The sequence below is a fragment of the Lissotriton helveticus genome, chromosome 9, assembly GCF_964261635.1.
Source record: "Lissotriton helveticus chromosome 9, aLisHel1.1, whole genome shotgun sequence".
Taxonomy (NCBI): domain Eukaryota; kingdom Metazoa; phylum Chordata; class Amphibia; order Caudata; family Salamandridae; genus Lissotriton; species Lissotriton helveticus.
This window is the reverse complement of record NC_136070.1, coordinates 537,150,294-537,175,870: the sequence shown is the minus strand read 5'-3', so window position 1 is coordinate 537,175,870 and position 25,577 is coordinate 537,150,294. Positions and strand designations below refer to the sequence as shown.

Here is a 25,577-nt window from a genome sequence, read left to right as displayed (position 1 = left end):
TATATGGAATTTCAATGGTTTTGTGTGAGTAAAATAAGGTTTTTTAAATGCTAATTCCTAACTATATATGGTCTATAACCTATGGTTTTTTCAGTGAATTTTCAAGGTTTTGTAAATGCTAATTCCTAACTATATATGGTCTATAACCTATGGTTTTTTCAGTGAATTTCAATGGTTTTTTAATAGCAAATATCATAAGCTGTCGAATGTCAAGTACGTGGTAAGTGAAAACATTTTCGTGTTTATGCACACTGATCTGCTTTGAATGGTGCCCCCCCCCCCCTCATTTCTATTAGGAGTACTCTCTCTTTGCAGATAGTGAAAGGTAGTTAACGCAGGCCTTTGCCCCCGTTGTAATCCGTCGTGCCTGCTTCTCTCTCCATTTGATTGATTGTTATCCAAGTATTTACTGTTTTAGAATTAGTTCTCTTTGGTTCATTCTCTATTTACAAACAAACACAGAGTCGCAATACTCTGTTTAGTCTTTGCAGATAACGAAAAATCGTGTAAAAAAAAAGAAAAGGAATCGAGCAAAATCAGTAGGCCACTAATGGGATCTCTTTTTGACCTCGCTAAAATAGAAACATTAGGAACAACCCCTCATGACAAATACAAAACTAGTGAGATGAACTGAACTCCACACAATGATGGCTGCAAAACAGCTCGGCTCCGCCACCCACCCCGCCCAAAATAACGATAAAGAACGGCTGCCATGATTGGTTGCGGAATGACCACGACGGAGCTACGAAATGGTGCTGCTCTCATGCTAACCCCAGCTTCAGTCTGAAACATCCAGAAACACTGTAGACTACCAATTCGATCAGTTCCGGTAGCGCCCCAATGTAACCCGGTAGAGAAGAACTAGCCCTCCCCTCTTTGACTGATGGTTCTTGTTGCCTGTCCCTTCTGTTGTCATTTAACAGAACTATTTAGCCTGCTGAAAGGGTTGTGTTCCGACCGCTGGTTGGTGGAGACATTTTGACTATATTCTGTACCTGCGTTGTCGCGTAATGCGTCATATGACGCGCCGCGTTAGCGCATCCGGAAGTCATCCGGGGCGCGCAGCGCGTAACGTAAGCATAACAAGTCATGTGACTTGTTAATAAAACTTTTCATTGGTTCATTTTACTTTTCTTATTGTAATGATGAAAGGCTTGGTCATATGACCTAAAAATTACGCTTTTCATTACTTCCGAACATTATTTTTTCTTAAATATATGTTATAATGTTCCAGGCTAATGTACTTTCCCGGAAATTTTACAACTGTCCTGCAAGTAAAATATATTCTTTTTTCGAGAAAAAGAGCGTTTCTTCGTCCCATGACGGAGCCGTTGAGCAAAAGAGGGTCGACCTGCTGTCTTAGTCGCCGATACGCCTGAATATGAGATTCTTATCGATCACTTTATGTTGCAGGAATAGAAAACACAACAGCCCTTGACCATTTATCTTTACTGCGTTCCTTCGTATTATACCTTTTACCCTTCATGTAATTGGTCTGCTTTATTTCACTTGCCTTTTAATGATTCTAAAACAGTCACTATTATTAAAAACTTTACCAATGTATATACTACTACCATGTTTTCTTTTAAAAACCTTTATTGTGAAAATTTCATTATACAAATACGAGCCTATAACCACGTGGGCCTACCACAGAGCAAACTGTAATCGTATATGATGAATAGACATTTACACTGTAGAGGAACGTAACGGGCGGGCCATTAGGTTGCAAGAACTAAGGTGTCTAACAGTTACGGAATCGGTGGACGTACATTTTATAATTAAAATACGACAGGGCCAGTTACAATAAAATTATCTAGATATACATTTGCGGGCAAGTACCATGGGTGACGTTAATTCGAACTTTCAACAGTACAGTAATCAATAACACATCAGAACTTAATATCAATAGGGATGTCGAAATAGTCAATCAATTCTCGTCCCCGCCCGCCATGTGCTTCAAAACTGCATACGTATCTCGTGATTTCAAGGTTCTGCAACCAGTACACAACAAGGAGTTACGAGTCCCATTTATTCCGGCGCCATTTTGGGCGAGGACGGGCAGGTCCAGGATATAGTCAAAATGTCTCTACCAACCATCGACTATGATGATGTTCATATGCTGTATTTATTAGAGTAACACTCATCTGTCCACATGAAATTAATTTGCCACAATCTAAACATGTCATTTTAATCTTTCCAAAGTTCTTCTAAATATTTGGGACCGTTTCCCTTGCCTCTGAAGCTCTCAGTGCCACTTCTTTGATGAATGTACTAGCAGGTCAGGGGTTCTCCTCCAAATCTCTCTTTTATGCAGCACTATAATTAATTGGTGCCACCTCTCCATATGACGATGCATGGTATAGTTACCACAACTATATTTTTTTTCGGTTCCTCTGGAGAGTTCATCGTGGCAGATGAAGCGTGTAACGTACCGGGCATTTACCTTTTTTTGCATGTACAGGAAAGGAAAAAAAAATCGAGCGTCCGAGTTCTAAGGTGTCCCAGGGCCATTTTAGTGGACCAGGCCCAAATCCAAAGAACAGGCCGCCATTTTGAGAGTCCTCTTGCAGCCGCCTGTCGCTGTAGCATCAAGAGCAGCCGAAACTCAGCTGAATGGCAACTGAAACGGTAAAGGGGCGCCCCACTACAGCAGACGAGCCTCCACCTAGGAAGGCCCATTCACGCCGGCTCCCCCCCCCTTCGGGCACCCCACGCCGTTATTCGGAGCAGTATTGTAGGATGGCCACACCAGTGCGGCAACTTGCTAGACATCACCTCGGTGGTAACCGAATCTCAACGCCTTGTGGTGTCTTCTATTCAAAAAACATTGTTATGCTGCCTTCGACCTATTCGCCGCAAGTGCGCACACAACTCAACTGCATAGCTTGCTAGACACCACCTCGGTGCCATCCGGATCTTGGAATGTCAGCACCTTTTGGTGTCTTCTCTTCAGAAAATATTGTTGCGCTGCCTTTGGCCCCATTCGCACATCAGTCCGCTACTGACGCCATCTCACAGGCTAATGGGGCGCCCCACGCCGACTTTCAGCATTGTAGAATGACCACACCAGTACAGCAACTTGCTAGACATCACCTCGGTGCCATCCGGATCTCGGCGCCCCACTGCAGATGAAGTGCCTCTCAACTATGAAACCACCACGGTGACATCCGGATCTTGGCGCGTTGTGCTGCCTTCGGCCTATTCGCACATCGGTCCGCTACTGACGCCATCTCACAGGCTAATGGGGCGACCCACGCCGAGTTTCAGCATTGTAGGATGACCACACCAGTACAGCAACTTGCTAGACATCACCTCGGTGCCATCCGAATCTTGGCATCTCAACGCCTAGTGGTATCTTCCATACAAAAAATATTGTTACGCTGCCTTTTGCCCCATTCGCACATCAGTCCGCAACTTAGACATCACCTCGGTGCCATCCGGATCTTGGTATCTCAGCGCCTTGTGGTGTCAGTCAGAAAATATTGTTGCGCTGCCTTTGGCCCCATTCGCACATCGGTCCGCTACTGACGCCATCTCACAGGCCAACGGGGCGCCCCACGCCGACTTTCAACATTGTAGGATGGCCACAGAAGTGCGACAACTTACTAGACACCACCTCGGTGCCATCCGGATCTTGGCGCGTTGTGCTGCCTTCGGCCTATTCGCACATCGGTCCGCTACTGACGCCATCTCACAGGCCAACGGGGCGCCCCACGCCGACTTTCAGCATTGTTGGATGGCCACACCAGTGCGGCAACTTACTAGACACCACCTCGGTGCCATCCGGATCTTGGCGCGTTGTGCTGCCTTCGGCCTATTCGCACATCGGTCCGCTACTGACGCAAACTCACAGGCCAACGGGGCGCCCCACGCCGACTTTCAGCATTGTAGGATGGCCACACCAGTGCTGCAACTTGCTGGACACCACCTCGGTGCCATCCGGATCTTGGCGCGTTGTATTGCCTTCGGCCTATTCGCACATCGGTCCGCTACTGACGCCGCCTCACGTACCAACGTATTTTCTCCGCATTTTATACCCTATGCCGCATAACAGGTCATGTGACTTGTTTATAAAACTTTTCATTGGTTCATTTTACTTTTGGTTTCCTAATGATGGAAGGCTTGATCATATGACCTAAAAACAACACTTTTCATTGGATGAAAACTTTTTTTTTTTTCCAAACGATGAAAGCCCCACCTTGTTTCTGGATGTTTCAGACTAAACTGGCGTCAGCATGAGAGCACCACCATCTCGTAGCTCCGTCGTGGTCATTCCGCGAGCAATCATGGCAGCCGCTCCCCACCAGAAGCCTGCAGGAGTCGGGGCCCCCAAAACTTTTGATGAATTCTCAAGGCGGAGGGGACGCTTTCGAGAATGGGGTCCAAGACCTAGCAGACAAGCGTCCGATTTCCAAGGTGTCCCAGGGCCATTTCAGTGGACCAGGCCCAAAAAGGAAAGAGCCTGCCGCCATTTTGAGAGTCCTGTGACAGCCGCCTATCGCTGCACCGCAAGAGTGGGCGCAACTCAGCTGAATTGCGGCTTTTGACACAGTGGACCAAAAACGGACGGAATGGCAACTGAAACGGTAAAGGGGCGCCCCACTACAACAGATGACACTCCACCTGGAGAGGCCCGTTCACGCCGCCTCCCCCGGGGCGCCCCACGCCGTTATTCGGAGCAGCATTGTAGGATACCAAAACCAGTGCGGCAACTTACTGGACATCACCTTGGTGCCATCGTTCTGCTGCCTTGGAACTATTCGCACAACAGTTTGCTACTGATGACCCACCCCCCGCGACGCCCCACGCCGTTATTTGCTGGGTGGCAACTTACTAGACATCACTTTCGTGTCATCTAGATTTCGGCGCGTTCTGCTGCCTTGGAACTATTCGCACAACAGTTTGCTACTGATGACCCACCCCCCGCGACGCCCCACGCCGGAAATCTGGACGTTGTGCTGCGTTGGGACTATTCGCACAGCCGACCGCTACTTCGTTGTTTTTCCCTAAAAATGTTTATATGTTATTACTATTTTTGTTTTCTTGTATATATTTATAAATTATTAAAGTTTTATAATCTTACTACTTTGTCGGAGTGCTATATATTTTTATTGTGACACATAATTGTAAAAACTTTGATGTACAAAGAGTCATCCCTGGAATCTTCCGCTTCACGCTCGGTCCCCTCCCCAATCACAATACAGGATGGTTTTCAGATAATAGCAACGCTTCTGCTGTGACGGATCTCATAGAGTGTGGGCCTTGATCTACTATAACTCCTTTGAAGAGGGGTGATTCTTTACAGCTGTGGCCATAAACTACATCTGCAGGGCTAGCTGATAGCCTAGGACCGGCCTGGACAATCGGACACAGAGGAAAAGGAGTGTCAGAGGGTGCGGTAGTGAATAGGGCGAAAGGGAGGTGTCGGGCAGGCACAGGGTGTGATTCTCAGGGAAGAGCAGCGCAGATGGGGGGAGGTTTATTACCCATGCATAAGACAGAGAGCGGGGGTGACCACTGCCTGGGTGAGATGCTTGCGAGGGTGGGGAGCCATGCTAAGGATCGACAGCGTGCACAGAGTGGGTCTGGTCAAGGCATCTAAAATGGCTGCCGTGCACGACAAAAGTGTGGCATTTGAAAAAAGACAAGATGGCGCAGACAATGTTTTTCAACACTTCCTGATTTCCTTCGAATTGAACGTTAACAGACGTTGGGGCATATTACCAAAGTTAAGCGATATTTATCCCTAACGATGCATTGCAAAGATTTTTTTACCGTCAGAAATTATCGCAGATAAACCTTGCTATTATCAAGGTTTATCGCAAATACGATAAAAAACGACCGCAATGCATTAATATCGCTGAAAACTCAGCGATATTCATGCATTACCGAGCTAATGCTCTTAGCCATGTTATCCACCTCCTATTGGATAACATGGCTAAGAACTGCTCAGGGCAGCTGTTACTTTTTGGAGATATTCGCGCTTATCTCGAATATTTCCAAAAGTTGATAATAGGAGATAGCGATGTTAGCGACTGTTTCCAGTCGCTAACATCTTGGCATGCCCACTTTGCATGTCATTAGTGATAAATATCACTCACATGCAAAGTGGGGCCCAAGATGGTCGCTATCTCCTACTAGCTGTCGCTAACTGGTGTTAGCAACAGCTAGGTAATACAGATATAATTTTATCTCCGCGAAGCGGAGCGCTGTTACAGATATATATCTTGTTTTTGAACGGTAATTTCTCAAAATGCACTGAAGCACATATATTGAGACCTAGCAAAGGCACATCGGGCTACCAGTCCCTAATATTTTACCAAGTTTCGTGCAAATCCATTCAGCCGTTCGATTATTATTATTATTATTTTTTTTTGCCCCGCGGGGCCCTTTTAAAACCTCCCCATCAAACCTAGGGGGTCAGCGAGGATCTACTATGCCCCCTTATGGTCATTTGCCCCTTCGCTTTGGCCTCCTCTTGTCTCTCGATCCTACCGAGAGACAAGATGGCGGCCGCTACGTACTGTTTGGAATGTTTACAGACACCGGAGAGCCAATCAGCTTCGCTTCGCAAAGCTCCGTAACGCGAAAAGTACGCGAAGCGGTGCGCTGTTACAGATATATATCTTTTTTTGAACGTTAATTTCTCAAAATCCACTGAAGCACATATATTGAGACCTAGCAAAGGCACATCGGGCTACCAGTCCCTACAATTTTGCCAAGTTTCGTGCAAATCCATTCAGCCGTTCGATTATTATTATTATTATTTTTTTTTGCCCCGCGGGGCCCTTTTAAAACCTCCACATCAAACCTAGGGGGTCAGCGAGGATCTACTATTCCCCCTTATGGTCATTTGCCCCTTCGCTTTGGCCTCCTCTTGTCTCTCGATCCTACCGAGAGACAAGATGGCGGCCGCTACGGACTGTTTGGAATGTTGACAGACGCCGGAGAACCAATCAGCTTCGCTTCACAAAGCTCCGTTGCGCGAAAAGTACGCGTCCTGGAGCGCTGCCCGGTCCGCTGTTACAGATATATATCTTTTTTTAAACGTTAATTTCTCAAAATCCACTGTAGCACATATATTGAGACCTACAAAAGGCACATCGGGCTACCAGTCCCTACAATTTTGCCAAGTTTCGTGCAAATCCATTTAGCCGTTCGGGCTAAAAGTGAGGCCAACCGCCCTATGGAAAACTCAATGTTAAAAACACGTTTTGGGACCCCCCTATTTTCTCGACCCCCCCTGGACGAACCCCCCCCCAATTTTCAGGGGCTGCTCAGAAACAAAATGTGCCATTTTCCTGAAAATTTCAGCCAATTCCGTCCACAAACGCCAAAGTTATTAGACATAGAATTTTTTCAAAAAACCCAAAGAGAAAAAATCCTAACTATATATACCTACTGGCGACCGCCAGTAGGTAATATATATATATATATATATATATATATATATATATATATATATATATATATATATATATATATATATATATATAAAATACATTTCCTACTTAATAATATACAGCTCGTTGTCTTAGGACTCGGGAGGCTTTACATAGGGGAGACTTAAATATATTGTTGAGGGAAGTGGACGCTTTAACATTGGTATGAATGGCAAAGTCGAACTGGCAGTTTTACAACTGCACTTCCAGTCTGCAGCGGTAGGCTGGGAGCCATTTTGTACTTGGTCACACGCAGGGTGGCACAATCAGTGCTGTGGCCCTCAGTGGGCCATCTGCCTTACATACCCTGGGTACCATATACTAGGGACTTATAAGTAAGTCAGTCTCTGCCATTTGGGGGTAATGCATTTGACAAAAAGTTTGTAAGGGGTTAGAACACTGACACTGATGTATTGTTACATACCTCAGTGCACTCTACTCTGAGTCAATAAACCAGCAGCCTCAGTCTAAAAGTATGGGGGGTGAACATGCAAAAATAGGCATTTTATTACTCACTCCCTGCTCCTGATGAAAGGTGATGAGTAACTAATCCTTGTCCTGGTGGTTCTCATCATTTAAGTGGAAGAACCTTGAAAGGCCATCTGCATTGGCATAATCAGTCCCATGTCTGTGTTCCACTGTAAAGTCCATGCCCTGTAGGGAGATGGACCATTTCAACACTTTGGGATTCTCTCCTCTCATCTGCATCAACCATCTGAGAGGTCTGTGGTCAGTTTGATCTCTGAAGTGAGTCCCAAACAGGTAGGGCTTCTCAAGGACCAAACCACAGCAAAGGCTTCCCTCTCAGTGGCCTTCCAACGCTGCTTGCTGGGGAGGAGTCATCTATTGATAAAGGCAGCTGGTTGATCCTGACCCTGGTCTTTCAGCTGTGATAATACCACCCCAATCCCATGTTCTGAAGGATCAGTTTGGACAACAAACTCCTTGCTAAAGTCATGTGCATTGAGGACAGGTCCTGAGCATAAAGCTTCCTTAAGGGTGTCAAAGGCATTTGGACATTGCTCATTCCACATGACTTTCATTGGCTACTTTTTATACAGAGCTTGGCAATTTCTTAGAAACTGCTTCTTAGTGTTGACTTGGCGGATCTTTCAAGTGATTGCTAACTTATTAATTGTCTGGTATAGTTCTGATTCTCACTGCTAGGCACCAGTTTGAAGGATGTGGGTGTATTATACGTTATGGCTGTGCAGACTGATCATGTAATACAATCTCAAAAAATGTCCTGGGTACCATAAGGCTTGTTTGTAAAACCCCAAGTTGAACCCTTGGTAGCTATGGCTTCGAGCAGCAATGCTTAAACAAAGGAACTAGTGTAAAGTACTAAACAATGAAATAAGAAAACCACACGATACAATGAAATAAATACCACATCAATTTATAAAAATTGATTACATATAATGGCCCAAGCCGTCTTGTATCTGTAAGCCAAGCCCCTCACACTGCACCAACATCAGTACCCCTGACCGCTGGCACTCGTCCGTATTCAGTAACTGACTTAACTCCTTCTGCAGACTTGGTGGTGGAGGCACCAAGATAGCACTCTTTGTGAGATGTGAACCAGGACAATTTAGATCAAAGGCCAGAGGGTACTTGCATTAACATGCGGAGAGTCTGTGATGGGCCAAAATTAGACCTCTCTACAGCTGTTTACCCCTACGTGAACATCGCAAAAGATTTTTACTTCCAATCATGCGTAAATATAAATTCAGGCAATGTCGTCAGGGATTGTATTTTTTACAATTGCTGCCTGATCCTCTAGTTGTCTGCTACTGTGTTGCTTCCTTTTTATGTTTTTATTTGAAAACCAGGAGTTTGCTCACTGATGGAATTAATTGTATTTTATGCTTTTATTTAGTTTTATTGCTGTCTTTTCTTATCAATGCGATGTATATATGTACTTTTATGATTCATCTGGAAATTAATTGAATAAAGTGATTTTGACTTGACTTGACTTGATTATATTGTTACAAATATTTAGAGCTCAAGATGAGCTAAATCCCATGTAGGATTCCGGGGATACCGATTTTTAAAGAAAACTTAAATCTCAGTTTAACCACAAGCGAAGACTGGAAACTGTAAAGTTTGTAAACTTTTGAGAAGTTTTCAAGAGTTGAATTTGACTACCGCAGCCCTGCTTGGGCGACACAAATCCTATAGGGAGGAGGTCTGAGGGTGCAATATGGAGTATTTGGACAGTATCCTGGCCACCAAAGTGTTTTCCAGTCCAGTTCCAAACTTTACAGCATGACCGCCATAGATTCCAGTGGACTGGTCCTGATGCTGTGGATGCAGCAGATGGGAGAAAGATCAAAGATGCTCTGGGTGCTGTGTGGTCGACAGGGGTGCCTTTGCATTTGTGGTTATTTCTCGGTCAGGTGGTGCGGCTTTGGTCACAGGTCGATGTTTTCTCGAAGTCCTTTTTGAGACAGTAGAACGCCATCTCCATCCACATTGTCCTAGTGATATCCTTTGGTGGAGGCTGGTGTCCCTTTTGGCGACAAATCTGCACCCAGATGACACTCCTGGGTCCAGCTGACTCCGGTGCAACTTTTACCTGTTGAGGATCTGTCTCTTGGGGTGCCCAGTGGCAGTAGGCAGTGATTCTACTGAATTGGCTACTGACCTTTCAAGTTAGACTATTCAGCTTTCTTTGCCCAGGTGCTGGTTCCAGGGGATCAGCCAACTGATCCTTGAATCACTTCTTAGGTCTGGGAGCAGTTTTTCCCTGAGCCAGGAGCCACAGGCACAGTTCTCACTTTGCTAGCCCAAGGTGCAGTAGGTGCAGTCCAGCAGACGGGGCAGCCTCTCTCTGCGAAGTCTAGGGGTCAGCAGGCCAGTCCATCTTCTGTCCTCTTTCCAGTTCCGGTGTGATCTGAGGTTCAGGGTGCCAAATTTATTCCCAGAAAGTGCCCTGGGGGTGATGCAGTCACTAGCCAATGGGCTACCAGGTCCTCTCCCCCTTGGTGACAACTTTCCAGATATGTCTGGCATCTGGAAATCCCAGAGTGCATTATTCTGCCCACTCTCAAGATGTTGAAATTCTTCCTGGGATGTTAGGAGCTGGTGCTGCCTGTGAGCTACACGCCCACGTGCAAAACGGTTTGGGTACTGGTCTCCACCTCTGTTCCCTTACCAGCCCGTCTACCTGAAAAAAGGGCAGCCCCATAAGAGTGTGATCGCCATTTACCCACGAAAGGCGGCTTCGCCTTGGAAGCTTTACAAAAGGGGGTGGTGATGGACGGAGCATCTGAACCAATCAAACACTCACACCCAGTCAACAGATCTGGGTTTAATCCATCACCGTTCTTTAGCCCACTCTGCCACCCCAGTTCAGACATGCCATATGCAAATCAGTCTGACCCTGTGCCTCATGGGAACAGTCCAGCCCGAACTGCCAAGCCATGCCTTCCCTGGACCGGAAACAAGCTTCCTAGGACTGGTTGACTTGGTGTGAGTGTTTGATTGGTTCAGATGCTCCGTCCATCACCACCCCCTTTTGTATTCGCCTTGGAAGCTTGCCTTTTGGCCAACACCCTGAGTGGCTTCTTGTGAAGGGGAGGTAAAACCAAACCTTGTAGCAGGCTGCTATTGTCCCTATGCATTGAAGTCATTCACACTGCTCTCCAGGAGAAGAGAAAAAAGCTGTCTGGTTGTTAGTGACCATGTGAGGCCTCTGGACAAATTAGGTCACAGTGTCAACTTTCTAAAAGTTGCAATTCTTTAATAGTTACATTAAATTTGACTTGGACATTTGGGCAGCCCTGTGCTACACTAACCTGCGGAGACGCCGCTTTCTTGCCTCCCACCGCCGAAAGAGTCATATGGGTTGCCCTGTTGTGCCGTGTCCGGCTGGAGATAGCCAGCCGGGACTACACTTCCCAGCAATCCTAGCGGCAGCACCAGGAAACGCCGCCCACGCTACGCCACAGTGCCAGGAGGCACTTAAAATGTACGCAAGGCTCCCGCAGCGTGGGACGCGCGCGGGCGCTGCCCGGGCAAAGCCCGGGCCAAGGGAGGACCCGTCCGAAGCCCGTCAGGGTCCGGAAGAGGCCGGGCTGGGCCACCTCCTTAACATCATCAATGCTGAATGACTCCCCCGTCGAACGGCTGCTTGTTTGCTACCTATTGGAAGAGGAGGTGAGGACAAGGCAGTGGTGTATAATTGTTGTCCTTTGTCTCAATAATAAACATTTGGAGGTGACCAAAAGGCCAGTGCGGACACTTTACACCTGGGAAAAACGTAGAGGGCTTCGGGCCAGAATTCATCAAGTTACTTTTAAGACCCTGGACTGTCCTCCATCTATCAGGCCGTTTAAAACGATTATTTGGTAGGATGAGCAGGCGGAAGGCAAAAGATTCCATGGTGGGGGGTAGTGTAAAGGGGACCCTTAATGCCTTCTTAGTGAGGGCCGAGTCCTTATTACTTCATGAGATCCAGTTGGTCGAGAAGAGACTCTCATTGGACTCAATTGTGTTGGTAAAAGCGGTCTTCAATGGGTAGTTTAGCTACAATTAAGTCACCCAATGTTGGTAACCAAGCCGGTCAAGATAAATTAAAAAGTGGTCACACTGTAAATAGCCTGATTCCTGCGACCTTATCTCCACAGTTAGTGGGACCTCCAATTCAAACCCTCAAGCTATTACATGATGATTTGAGCCTGCCAGAGATTGATGAATAAGAGAGGGAGGAGGGTTGTAATTCAAACACTGTATTAGCATGTGGGGTAGGTCAGGTAGAGGGACTCTCTGTACCGGCCACAGCTCTGACCAGTGGCGAAATTGCCCTGAGGGAAGGCAAGGAGGTGGTTACCCGATATAAAAGGGCTTTACTAGACAGAAGCATTCCAAAGAGTGTCGTCACCCCTTCAGCTGGCCTTACGGCTGCAGTGAAGCGAACTCGGGGGTGGGGCGTCACATTGTCAATGGTAAATCCAAGCAGAAGGATGCTCTAAAAGCATCCAGGTCTAAAGATACAGAAGGTTCCGCAGTCAGACAACAGTGTCTAAATTGCAGAGAGGTAGAAAAGGGTTGGGGGGGACCTGGAACTGTGGTCTAGGTTGGAAACCATGTTAACCACCCACTTAGCGTCCATACATGAGAAAATTAGGCTGATAGAAGGGGAAGTGTCCCTGCTGATCGCCCAGAATAGCACCCTGCCTAGTGTGGTCACGGGGCACACAGTTAACAGCTTGGGGGTATTAGATGGTCCCAGTCCTCCAAGGGTTGAAATGCCCCTAGAGAGAAAAGAGGGTGGGACACACGTAGGCGAACAGCCAGAGGGAACAAAGGAGGGTGTAGACAAAGAGCAAATGGTGGGGTCCATGGACGTAAATGCCTCAAGACCAAGAGCGACTGTGGGAGACTGTAGGCAGAGGAAGGGGGGAACCGTAGTACAAAACTTGAGTCCTAATTTAGGCCCTATAAATAGAGAGGGCTTAGCGGGTAGAGCACCTACGCCACATGATATCGCGCCCTCTGCAGATGACTTCGTTAGGTGTACGGCGGGCTTGCCGGTTTTAGATTTACCCCCGGCAACCAGCCCATACACAGTAGTCTTGACAGGGGTCCTGGCCCTCAGTGGAAATAGAGAGAAACTACGCAAATGTTGATTAATAAGGCCGCCCACTGGTTAAATAGGAATGCAGATTTCAACATCTTAAACCACAGGCACATATTAATGGCAAGAAGGGTGTCCTGGATTGGATGTAGTAGGAAGAGTTTTCCGGGAGACTCTGTGATTTTAAATCTAAGGTTTCCAGGGCTGATACATGATCTCAAATACACAGTTTCAGAATTTTCAAGGGCCTTTTTTAGGGAGGGGCCGGAGCAAGGGGCGGGGCAAACAGAAGGGCCAAGCACGAGTAACATGGGACGATCAGGACCCAGAAATTACACAGCGCGTGACCAGGAACATGGCACAGGGCATGCTGCCGAGCACGAGTCGCGGACCTCCTTAGTAGTCAATCTATCCTCCTACCCCTTGTCTCCACCACAAGAACGGGTTCTTAACAAGGGGTTGGGATTTGTTCCAACCAATCATCCTGATCTTTTCAAACTCCGACAGGATCTGGCCAATTTCTTTCGTAATCTGAGATTGAGGGTCTTTTTTGCGGATCAGGAACACCGCTAGGTACCTAAAGGGGCCACGCCTTTTCGTCCTAAGTTTACCTTCACCCCACAGTAGGCAGTACTCCCTCCACAGATCGCTGCCTTTGAGCAGGCAGTGGTCCATGATTTGGAAACTTCCAATTTGACACAACATCACCATTTTTCGAATCTCTCCAATTGTGAGAGACAGGCACTCAAGGAACTGGCGGACAACAAAGAAATTATTTTAAAACCGGCAGATAAAGGCGGTGCCATGGTGATTCTGGATCTAGAAGCTTACCGGTTGGAATGTATCCGCCTTTTGTCCGACCCGAAGACTTATCGGAGATTGGTGGAGGACCCTACTGACCTGATCACGAGGGAGATTACGACTATGGTGGAAGAGGCCAGAACCAACGATTGGATCACAGGACATGAAGCGGAGTTTTTAATTAACAAACAACCAAGGACCCCTTACTTCTATGTCCTGCCTAAAATCCACAAAGCAATGAGACCCCCTCCCGGAAGACCAATTGTCTCCGGGATGGGGTCCCTGCTGGAGCCTCTTTCGCAATTTTGCGATTTGTTTCTAAAACCCATGGTCCAGAAGTTACCAACCTATCTGAGGGACACTTTGGACATTCTAAATCTTTTGAAGGATGTCCCGTTTCATCCAGACATTGAATTTCTTATAGGGCTTGATATAGAGGCCCTATATACCAACATCCCCCAATTGGAAACTCTCAGAGTGTTGGAGTCATTGCTTTTTGAGGGAGAATGGCCTTATGAAACACCACAAGCCTTTATTCTACATCTAGCCGAGATAGCCCTCACAAAGAACTTTTTTGAATTTGAGGGTGCAATATACCTCCAAATCCATGGAACATCAATGGGTAGCGTGTTTGCCCCTAATGTGGCTGGGTTATATGTGGGGGGCCTTTGAAAACTTGACGCTTCTGGATACGAATGGACCTTGAGCCTCACAATTGTGGATGTGGCGACGTTATATTGTCGACGTCTTGGTGATTTGGAGAGGCGACAGAACATAAGTCGAACGCTTTTTAGAATGGTTAAATGATCAGAATCCGTTCCTCCACTACACCTCGACTGTTACTAAGTCCAGCCTCCTTTTCCTGGACCTAGTGATAGAGCCAAGTGAGGGTGCTATGAAAACCAAGGTATTCCACAAACCAACTGACAAAAATGCCTTGTTGGCATTTGAAAGTTTCCATCCCTGATCCCTACGGGAAAATTTGCTGGTGGGTCAGTCCTTTCGAATATGTCGAAACTTTTCGAATAGAGCTGATTTTACTGTGGAATCCGATGCCTTGACGCAGAAATTACAACAGAGAGGGTACCCTCCTAGGGTCATCAAGAGAGCCAGAAAAAGGGCTTATAATTCAAACCGTGACTGCCTAGTTTCCAAAACCATCAGACCCCAATCTAATAAACCGGTGTTTGTGTCCACCTTCAACACAGCGTCACAACAGGTTAGACGATTAGTACTAAGAAACTGGAAAATACTGAATTCAGGGGGCTTGAGTATAGAAAAACCTCTCTTTTCCTTCAAGCGGAGCCAGAACCTAAAAGATCTTCTTATACACACAAGACCTAGGGACCTAACGGGCATGAGGAACACAACTACTGTGGCAGACTTGCCCAGATTGATGGGCCACACGCGGTGTGGCTCATGTAGCGTATGCCACCTGACGTGTAACACCCAGTCAATTGATCTCGGACTCCAAACCCCTGGGAACAAAGATCCCACACCAATTGCAATTCCCACGGTGTAATTTATTTGATCACTTGTCCCTGTAAGAAAATGTACGTAGGGATGACAAAGCAGGAAGGTGCGGACAAGAATTACAGAACATCGTAGCACAATTAGGTGCGGCAAAACTAACACCAAACTCACAGCACACTTCCTAGAACAGGGACACAGTATAGAAGATCTCAAATGGACTGTCATAGAGAGAGTACCACTAGGGAGACATCAGACGGATGACCAGAGAACCCTGCTACTTCGGGAACAAAAATGGGTCTACTGGTTAAGAAGCCACCTAGTTGGGTTAAACGATGATATACCGTGGCAGTCACTAAGAAGCCAGTAGTGATCAATATTGGAGTGTGGAATACCAGAACCACTCACAGTTCCCTTATTGAAAATACAACCTGTCCCTTATTTTCTTTGGCCCTTTGTGTTAGTGGAATGACATGTTCACCATCCGCCACTTAGCGAAATTATATTTTCCACTACCCTTATTGAAAAATATAAGAATGACTCATGGCGCCTTTAGTCATTGCACACGTTGCCGCTTTCAATCTTCTGCCCTCCTGTACTTCAATTTTTTATTATACAACCTGGCCTTTACGACCTACTGCCCTCTGTGAGAGCGGAATGACAGGTCCCCCATTCGCCATTTAGCGAAATTATATTTTCCATCACTTAAATTGAAATATAAGAGCGACTCATAGTACTTTTCATTAAGTGCACACTGTGCCGTTTTTAATCTTTTGCCCTCTCGCCTAGTGGAATTGTATGCCTTCCGTCGGCAATCCGGCGAGAACTACATTTCCCATTATTCCTACTTCCGTTCCTCCCAGTGCGTTATGACGCCCCGGGTCGGCCGATCACGTGGGACGTCAGGGAACGCAATGCAGGAAGTGAACAGGCCTTTTAAGATCGAGAATACTGCCGGGACGCTGTCTTCACGGTGTTTCGGACAGTAGGCGGATTTGGCAGGGCAAGCCTACGGAATAGTAAGGAGCTGGTAAAGGGTGGAGGGGCATCACAGGCAATGACGCAAGGCACTTATGGGCACAATTGGTTTGGTCTGTTGCTACCGGCGCAGACTAGACAACCAGTCCGACATGTTGGAAACGGGGGCTCACCACTATATCCTCCTTTTTCTATCAAAGTGATATAGGTTGTGTTCCTGGGATACCCTCCTGCCGAACACCAATTCAAGTCTATATATCATATAAACTCGGTGAGTACTGATGCGGGCATAGGTGTTTATGCCCAATTTTGATAAACGATGCGACTGGGATGTGTGTGATATGGGAGAAACAAGGTGACTTGTGGTGTGTATGGAAACATGCAGCGTTCTATGGAGATACTGGCAATACTACTTAATGAGTGTGTTGGACTTCGAGACCTGAGGGATCATTCTCAGATCCGGGATAGAAGGGAAAGAGGGTGCACCTTCACCTCGCTGACCATATAGGGAACTCAATCAGATGTTTTCTGAAGTATGGGGATGAGAAGAGATTACACGGGAGTATGGCATGTCTATGCTGTCTCTTTTTTATCCTTTACTAGCTAACCTTCTCCCTGACTATTGGGAACATTCTCCACACGTGACAAGAGGAGCTAGGATCTAGGTAGACCGGCTCGTACTTTGAGGCACACTAACCGAAATACGGTGGGGCCAGAAGTGGTACTGGAAGCGACATCAGTCCTGAAGAAGACCGGGGTGACCTTTCGAGGAACAGTAAGTCGGTCGAAACATGTTGACCACAGCAGTACCAGGAGGGAAGTCTTGAGAAACCTCATTTTCTCACCAAGACATTATCCAGTATTAGGGGTGTCTTTCATAGATTCACATGCCTGAATCATTCCCCGTCGTCGAGACGGGAGCCTCCGGTACATAGAAAAGTAATGTCCTATAGACATACATAGAGAAAAATAGGCCTAAGGGCCTCACCTTAGTAGCCTATCCTTGTCCTTATGTAAAAAGGACCAAACTATTAGAGCCAGCCAATCAGCTATCACCTCCCTCTAGAACCTTCCTGACTGGAGCCTCAGTCTCTCAGATTTTCTACCGCACATTGTGCTAGGGAGTCTCCACCCTGAGCTCTCCTCAGGATCTTTTCAAAACCTACTTATTTACTTGTGACAATGAATTCTTTCTCAAAATCTTGAACAGGAATACTTCAGACTCTTCTCTTACAGTAAGTGATTTGTTTCCTCACAATTATAAGGAATGTCTGGATCCCAGAAGAAAGCCCTTTTCAGGGCCTGCTCTTCATGTGGGAAGAAAAGGCTCCATGTGGAGGACAAGCATGACCTATGCTTATATTGCCTTTTTCCTGACCACGTCCCTAAAGACTGCAGGATATGTCGCTCTTTCCCTAACAAGACCTTAAGGGATAGAGAAGGTCGACTTCTAATTTGGCTGGACAGGCTTAAACAAAGAGATAATGTGGAGTCCTCAGAGGGAATCTTCTCCATGACCTCAGACGTCTCCCACAAGAGGCCTAGGGGGGAGTCCCCTGGCCCCTCAGACACTCCTCCTCTGAAGGTACAAAAGAAATCTTCAGAGGCAAGATCGACGACATCTTCAGTGTCTGACAAAGGCTCTCATGCCTTTAAGAAGCCTACGCACTCATCCTCTAAGCCTGCGTCATCTTCCTCGCAAAAAAGAGTTATGACGCCACTCGCCGTCTCCACAACGACGACGATCGTGTCGACGACGACAGCGTCGTCTGTTCTCGCCTCGACGACGACCACCCCATCATCGTCGTCGGCGGGTAAACCTATACCATCTATCATGCTGCCAAAGCAGTCATCGACGAAGAAGCTGGGCCCGTCGACGACGACACCGTCGACGAAGAACCCATCGACGACGAAGTTGGGCCCGTCGACGACGACACCGTCGACGAAGAACCCATCGACGATGAAAGTGGGCCCGTCGACGACGACGCCGTCGACGAAGAACTCATCGACGGTGAAGATAGGCCCGTCAACGTCGACAACGTTGACGAGAAATCCGCCTTCGACGGGAGAATCGACGTCGAGAACGTCGACGAAGAAAACGTCGACGAGAAATGAAAAAAACTTATAACACCTGAAACGACATCACCAAGCAAGGTGCAAAGCCATTTACCATCAGAGATTCTCCAGAGCGAAGAATCTGAAGAGGAACCTACGAATCAGGCTACGTCCATTTCAGACCTTCATGTGAAATGCCAAAGCACTGACGAGGAACAAGAGGAACTGGGCTACCAGGAGCACTCTTTCCAAGCTCATGTAAGAACGGAGGTGACCCCGATGGTGTGCCTTCCTGCTTCCATTGTGGATGACCTTAAGCACCTCATCCGGGACTACAAACAACGTTTCCCGGAGGCACCGACAACTGAGGCTGGGGGCCCGACGCCTGCTACAAATGCACCAGCGGCAGCCCCAAGACTGACGCGGCCAACTTCGCAGACCTACCAAGAGGCAGTTTCACCTCAGGTGGTAGACTCCTCAGATGAGGACGCTGAGGAACTGGAAGAGGGTGAAGTCCATGAGGATCGAACGGATCAGGAAGATGACGAGGAATATGTGGCACCTTCCCCAGCTTCACCCCAACCGCGCCAGTCAGACTCTCCGCCAGTGGACATTGGCGGTTTCCATAAAATAATGGAACGGGCAGCGAAGCGTTTTCACATGGAGATGGAAACGACGGAAACAGAATGCTTCTTATACGACTTTAAGGAGCAAACTAAGAAGATCACGAAATCAATTCCCATTATAGACTTTCTCTGGGACCAGGGAAAGAAACTGATGACGACGCCGGCCTCTATACCGGCGGTGGTTCCACGCCTGGATAAGAAATACAAAGCTCCCACTAAGGCGGCAGCTTGTTTTAATGGACACCCGAAGCCAAATTCGGTGGTAACCCAGGCAGCCCAAAAGAATTCTCGCAACCCTTCCTCTCCCTTGTCAGCCCCACGGACAAAGAAGGAAGGAAGTTGGACACCATCGGGAAGAGGTTCACGACGACGTCAGCCATGACCATCAAGGTGGCCAACTCCATAGCCCTGTTGGGACGTTATAACCGCCAGCTGTGGGAGGATATAGTCCCTTATGTAGCGGAACTGCCAGATACAGTTCAGGAGGAAGTCAATGCACTGCTCTCGGAAGGGCAAAATTCGGCAGCCGAGATCATCGATTGTGCCATAGATGGGGCCATGACGGGTTTTCGCCAATTAGCTGGGGCAGCAGTCCTGCGCCGCCAAGGTTGGCTTAAGGCGACTTCATTCAGGCAAGAAGTACAGACAAAGGTGCTGGACATGCCCTTCGACGGGCAACATCTTTTCGGAGCCACAATTGATGAAGCGCTCCAGACCATCAAAAAAGACACCGATACGGCTAGAGCACTGGGTACGCTGCAGGCAAGAAACCAGTCCTTTCGGGGTAACAGATCCAGGGGCCAGTCCTCCTACAGAGGGTCCTTCCAGAACAGATCCTCATATTCCTACCAAAATAAATCGCAATACCAGCAGAAGCAGCAACAGGGTCGCCAAACTTCGTATGGAAGATCGAACTTCCGAGGAAAGAACCAGAGGAGAGGCACTGGCGGACGCCAGTGACCGATTACTCCAGCCAGTCCAGCCACAATTTCCCTCATTAAAACTTGGAGGAAAGTTGACCCATTTCCTACAAAATTGGCATCTCATAACCACAGATCGATGGGTGCTACAATTAATAAGATTCGGCCATTCCCTGGAATTCACCACAATCCCGCCTCCAACACCGCCACGCAAACTGCCGCACAAACATCTACGGCTGTTGCTCCAGGAAATATCTGCGATGTTGAAGAAAGGAGCGATCGAGACGGTTCCATCGTCTCAAAGAGGGAGGGGATTCTATTCCCGCTTCTTTCTTGTACGCAAGAAGGAGAAAAAGTGGAGGCCCATATTAGAACTCAGAGCCCTCAACTCTTTCCTGAAGAGTCAGTCGTTCAGGATGGTGACTATCCAAGAAATACTAGGCGTTCTAGAAAAAGGAGATTTCATGACATCCTTAGATCTCCAGGATGCCTACTACCACATCCCGATACTCAAAGGGCACAGAAAATTCCTAAGGTTCGAGGTGGCAGGACACCACTACCAATTCAAAGTCCTACCGTTTGGCCTCAAATCCGCACCGCGGATTTTCACGAAGTGCCTTTCCCCGGTGGCAGCCTTTCTACGTCAAATGGGTCACCAGGTTTTCCCCTACCTCGACGACTGGCTGGTGAAAGCACCCTCAGCGACAGGCGCAACCGAATCCTCCAACGCCTGCACCAATCTCTTTCTGCAGCTAGGATTGACTCTCAATCTCGAGAAATCCTGCATGACCCCAACCAGAAGCATCTCCTTCCTTGGGGCAACCTTGAACACGGAATGCGCAAAAGCATTTCCTTCAAAGGAACGGAAACACAAGATCATATCTCTGGCCACGGCTGTGGCATCAAGAAAGTCCATAAGAGTTCGAACTTTCAAATCACTGCTGGGCATGATGTCGTCCTGCATACTCCTCATCCCGCACTGCAGACTCAGGATGCGCCCATTGCAAGAAGCCCTCGCAGTCCAATGGACTCAGAGTACAGGTTCTTTCTAGGACATAGTGAGAATAACACCACAAATATCCAAGTCCCTGCAATGGTGGATGAACCACAGGAATCTGTCGGCCGGCCTACCATTCCTACTTCCGGCAGCGCCTTTAGTGGTCACCACGGATGCATCCCTGGAAGGCTGGGGAGCTGTCCTCCATGACCTCCGAGTAAGCCGCAAATGGACAGAGCAGGAGAAGCAATTCCATATAAACCTTCTGGAACTGCGAGCTGTGTACCTGGCACTGAAGGCCTTTTTACCACGTATCCAGAACTCCCAGGTGCTCGTCAGAACGGACAACACCACGACGATGCACTACCTGAACAAACAGGGAGGAACGCGTTCGCTCACTCTATCACGCGAGTCGCAGAAAATCTGGAACTGGCTAGTGCTCCAGGGGATCACGCTCAAAACGGACTATGTAACGGGCAAGAACAATACCATCGCGGACGCCCTCAGCAGACAGATGTCTCTCTCTCACGAATGGGAGCTCGACCAGAGGACGTTGGATCAGGTATTCTCCGAATGGGGAGTCCCAAGGATCGACCTGTTTGCCACCAGGGAGAACGCCAAATGCCCAAACTATGCAAGCTGGCGTCCCCAACCAAGGTCACTCGGAAATGCTCTTTCCATCGGTTGGTTCAGCGTATTTGCGTACGCTTTTCCACCTTTTCCGATGATTCCCAGGGTTCTCAGGAAGATGAAGGCGGAGCCTTGTACCCTGATCCTAATTGCCCCGTTCTGGCCGAGGCAGCACTGGTTCTCGGATCTTCATCGCCTCTCCATCAGGGCACCGATTCGTCTGAAGCAGCACCCAACCCTGCTGACAATGTCCAACGGGCAGATCCAACATCCGAACCTACAATCGCTCAGATTATCAGCCTGGCTCCTGAGCACAGAGAATTCTGTCATCTAGACATTCCGCAGGAGTGCAGGGATGTACTGGCGAAAGCGAGAGCGGACAGTACCAACAGAACGTACTCTCTAAAGTGGAAGCGTTTCTGCTTGTGGTGTGTTGAGAACGGACTGTCGCCTCTTCATGTTACACCTGTACAGATCTTGCCATACCTTCTGCACTTGGCACAGTCAGGGTTGGCGCATGCATCTATAAAAGTGCATTTGGCATCAATTTCACGATTCACCAGGTCCTCAAAGGCTCCTTCGCTTTGGTCCAGTAGGCTTATTAAGCAGTTCCTCAAGGGATTATATAGATCCTTCCCAAGACCTAGAAGGATCCCGCCTACATGGCACCTCAATTTGGTCCTCACCCAACTCATGAAGCACCCTTTTGAGCCCATTCATCGAGCACCCATCAAGTACATCTCATGGAAGGTGGCTCTTCTGCTCGCTCTAACATCGGTCAGGAGAGTCAGCGAGTTACAAGCTCTATCCATTTAGGAGCCATTCATGCAGTTTAAACAATACAGAGTGGTGCTGAGGACGAATCCCAAATTCATTCCGAAAGTGCCTTCAGACTTTCACCTTAATGAACCGGTGGTTCTACGTTCCTTCTTTGCAAACCCTACCACTGCAGCAGAAAGAACGTTACACTCCTTAGACCTCAAAAGGTGTATAAAGTTTTACCTGGACAAGACGAAAAACTTCAGGAGGTCGTCACAGCTTTTTGTGGCCTACAGTAGTCCACGCTTGGGTCTGCCTCTAACGAAACAGAGCATCTCCAGGTGGATCTCTTCAGCGATAGCATTCTGCCATGAGAAGGCTGGACGGCCGTTGAATGCTACTGTTCATGCACATTCCACCAGAGCAATGTCCACATCAGCAGCGCTGTTCGCTGGAGTGCCGATTCTGGACATTTGCAGAGCGGCGACATGGAAGTCTCCGCACACATTCTCCAGACACTACTGCCTGGATGTTGAGCTTCTGCAGGACGCTGCAGTGGGACAGGCGGTGCTTCGACATCTATTCCAATGAGGTGAGCCTTCCAACATCCCGCCATCCTGGTATGCACATCTCTTGTTGTTATGATATATATGTATTGATGTATGCTGATGTTTCAGAGTCGCATGATAATAGATGTATTATCGGAAATGACTATATTTATAACATGCTTACATCAGAAATGTGCATTATATATTGCTGACTACTCTGATTCAGGCATGTGAATCTATGAAAGACACCCCTAATACTGGATAAGAAACGCGTTACTTACCTGTAACAGCAGTTATCCAGTATTGGTGTCTTTCATAGATTCACATGCAACCCTCCCGCCTCCCCTGGAAGGACTCACGCTCTCTCTCTAACTATATTACGCCTACCTAGCTTGGTGCGTACGAAAATCTGAGAGACTGAGGCTCCTGTCAGGAAGGTTCTAGAGGGAGGTGATAGCTGATTGGCTGGCTCTAATAGTTTGGTCCTTTTTACATAAGGACAAGGATAGGCTACTAAGGTGAGGCCCTTAGGCCTATTTTTCTCTATGTATGTCTATAGGACATTACTTTTCTATGTACCGTAGGCTCCCGTCTCGACGACGGGGAATGATTCAGGCATGTGAATCTATGAAAGACACCAATACTGGATAACTGCTGTTACAGGTAAGTAACGCGTTTCTTACCCATCCTTTTTCTTTTTAATCCTGGTGGGGGAACCTGGGAATAATAAAAAATGTTTTGGTTGGTACCCTTAAACCAGTTTTAAATCACTTCCTATTAACTGCACCCTTTTTTGTCGCACTACTATCTTTGAGCCACTTGGTGATTGGCACTGCTTTATCACACTACATGTTACGTGTTTTATATGTTGAGTTTCATGGTTGTACGTTGTGTTGTGTGGAATTTATTATTTTTCCCCTCCCTTATGCTCTGCCCTGTGTGTGGTTACACCAGGGCGTTTTGCAAGTAAGCCCTATCCTATGATGAAGCATGTCACATACTTCGGTATGTGAGTGAGGGCAGTTTTTTCAAACAGATGAGTTTGTCTGTTCTGTTATAAGTTTTGTCTTTTGCTCTTCACCTCCTTTGTGTGTGTACTTGAGAACTTATGGGGGCTCGGGGTGGTAGAGTGTAATTATTTGGCCCTCTCCCCTCCTATGTGTTAAGTGACATGATCTCCTCACCCAGTGTAAGGGGTCCTTCCAGGAGGAGGGTGGATCGACTATTAGAATGCTCCCACTGGGGCTCTTTTATAGGGATATGTTGGGAGCAAATAATCATGATAACCATAGGAGGGATCGAGTAGGACTTGTTAGACGGGGTCCTCCGGTCCTGTTAATTAATCGGTAAGTCCCTCTCATTAATACCTCAATCCTGGATGACATAGATTGACGCGATAGGAGTACATCATTTAGGGATGGCCATAGCTTGGAGTGTCTGTCTCTCACTCAAGACATAGGAGGGACACCCAAGTCAAAGGACAAGGAGTTTATTTTTCCCTCCCTACCGGGAGACCTTAGTGGGCCCGCCACTGAAGGGAATACCCAAGTAGCTATTGCATCTTCCAATCCCATTATCCACCCGGGTAACACGGAGATAATTTCATGGAATATAGCTGGACTCTTATCCAAAATATTTAATAATGAATGGCTAGCTTATATAAAGAAATTCCAGGTTATCTGCCTCCAGGAAACATAGGTGATGGATAGCAGCGCGTTATCTCTTAAAGGACACAAAATGTATTTTGTGCCAGCACGTAAGGAAGCTGCGAGAAGAGCAAGGGGAGGCCTGATTACTTACGTGGACCTGAGATTACAGGCGAGGTGGGGCGATTTGGGATGGGACTCAGATTTTATGCAGGGGATTAGATTGTGTAATAAGGGATATAAGTTAATTTTTATTAATTTGTATAATGCCATTTTAACGGGACAGCCCACAATAAGACTGAACTAGAGAGTAGGCTGGCGGGCATACAAGATCACGGTGCACGGGTGTCCCAGTTGGTGTTACTTGGCGACTTTAACTGCCACTTGTGCCCAAATGTGAAATTCAGAAGGGGGGATTGGTTTTCCTGCCCTCTAGAAGAGGGACCGCACTTAGAGCACACAAGGGAGTGAAAGGAGCTAAATAAGGTGTTATGTACTCATGCCTTTACACACACCATGGACCTGATCATAGCAAGAGAGGACGGTTTGGTCCATCCAACCTTTAAAGATAGAGGTTGCAATTCTTTTTTTGATTTCATTTTTGTTACCAACACGTTAAAGCGTTGGATTTTAAGTTTTGAGATACATTTAAGTATTTTTAGTGATCATAACCCTTTGGTCATATCGATTAGGGACCCAAATTTAAACAACGATTCGGTCCGTATGGGGGAGAGTGGCACGTTAAATGACACTGATCAAGGTAGGAGGCTTAGATGGTCTCAGGTGGAAGGTGAAGCATTTTATAGAGCCCTGATGGCGGACAAGGAGCAGTATGTGTGGAAGTGCTTAAACCCAACAGTGGAAGGGGCAGAATTGGTTGAAGCATTTGAGGGCGTCACCCAGCATATTGATGGTTTACTCAGGAGTAAATCAAACAAAAAGGGAAAGGAGGACCATAGGTGGTTTGACCATCAATGCTCCCTGTGAGAAGTTGGCCTGGTATATGATGCTCACTAGTTCTAGTGATCACCTTGTACCATGCCAAGCAACCCTTATGGTGCAGATTGTAAAGTCAACCTTATAGACAAGCTATCCTAGGGGTAGCATGGACTAAGCAGTCTTAG

At 47.3% G+C, this 25,577-nt stretch overlaps 1 protein-coding gene across 1 annotated transcript in view; it reads left to right on the top strand.

Moving 5' to 3' along the window:
- LOC144781513 (inositol-trisphosphate 3-kinase B-like) overlaps positions 1–25,577 on the top strand; it is a 944,304-nt gene that overhangs the window by 38,109 nt on the left and 880,618 nt on the right. The window lies entirely within an intron of this gene.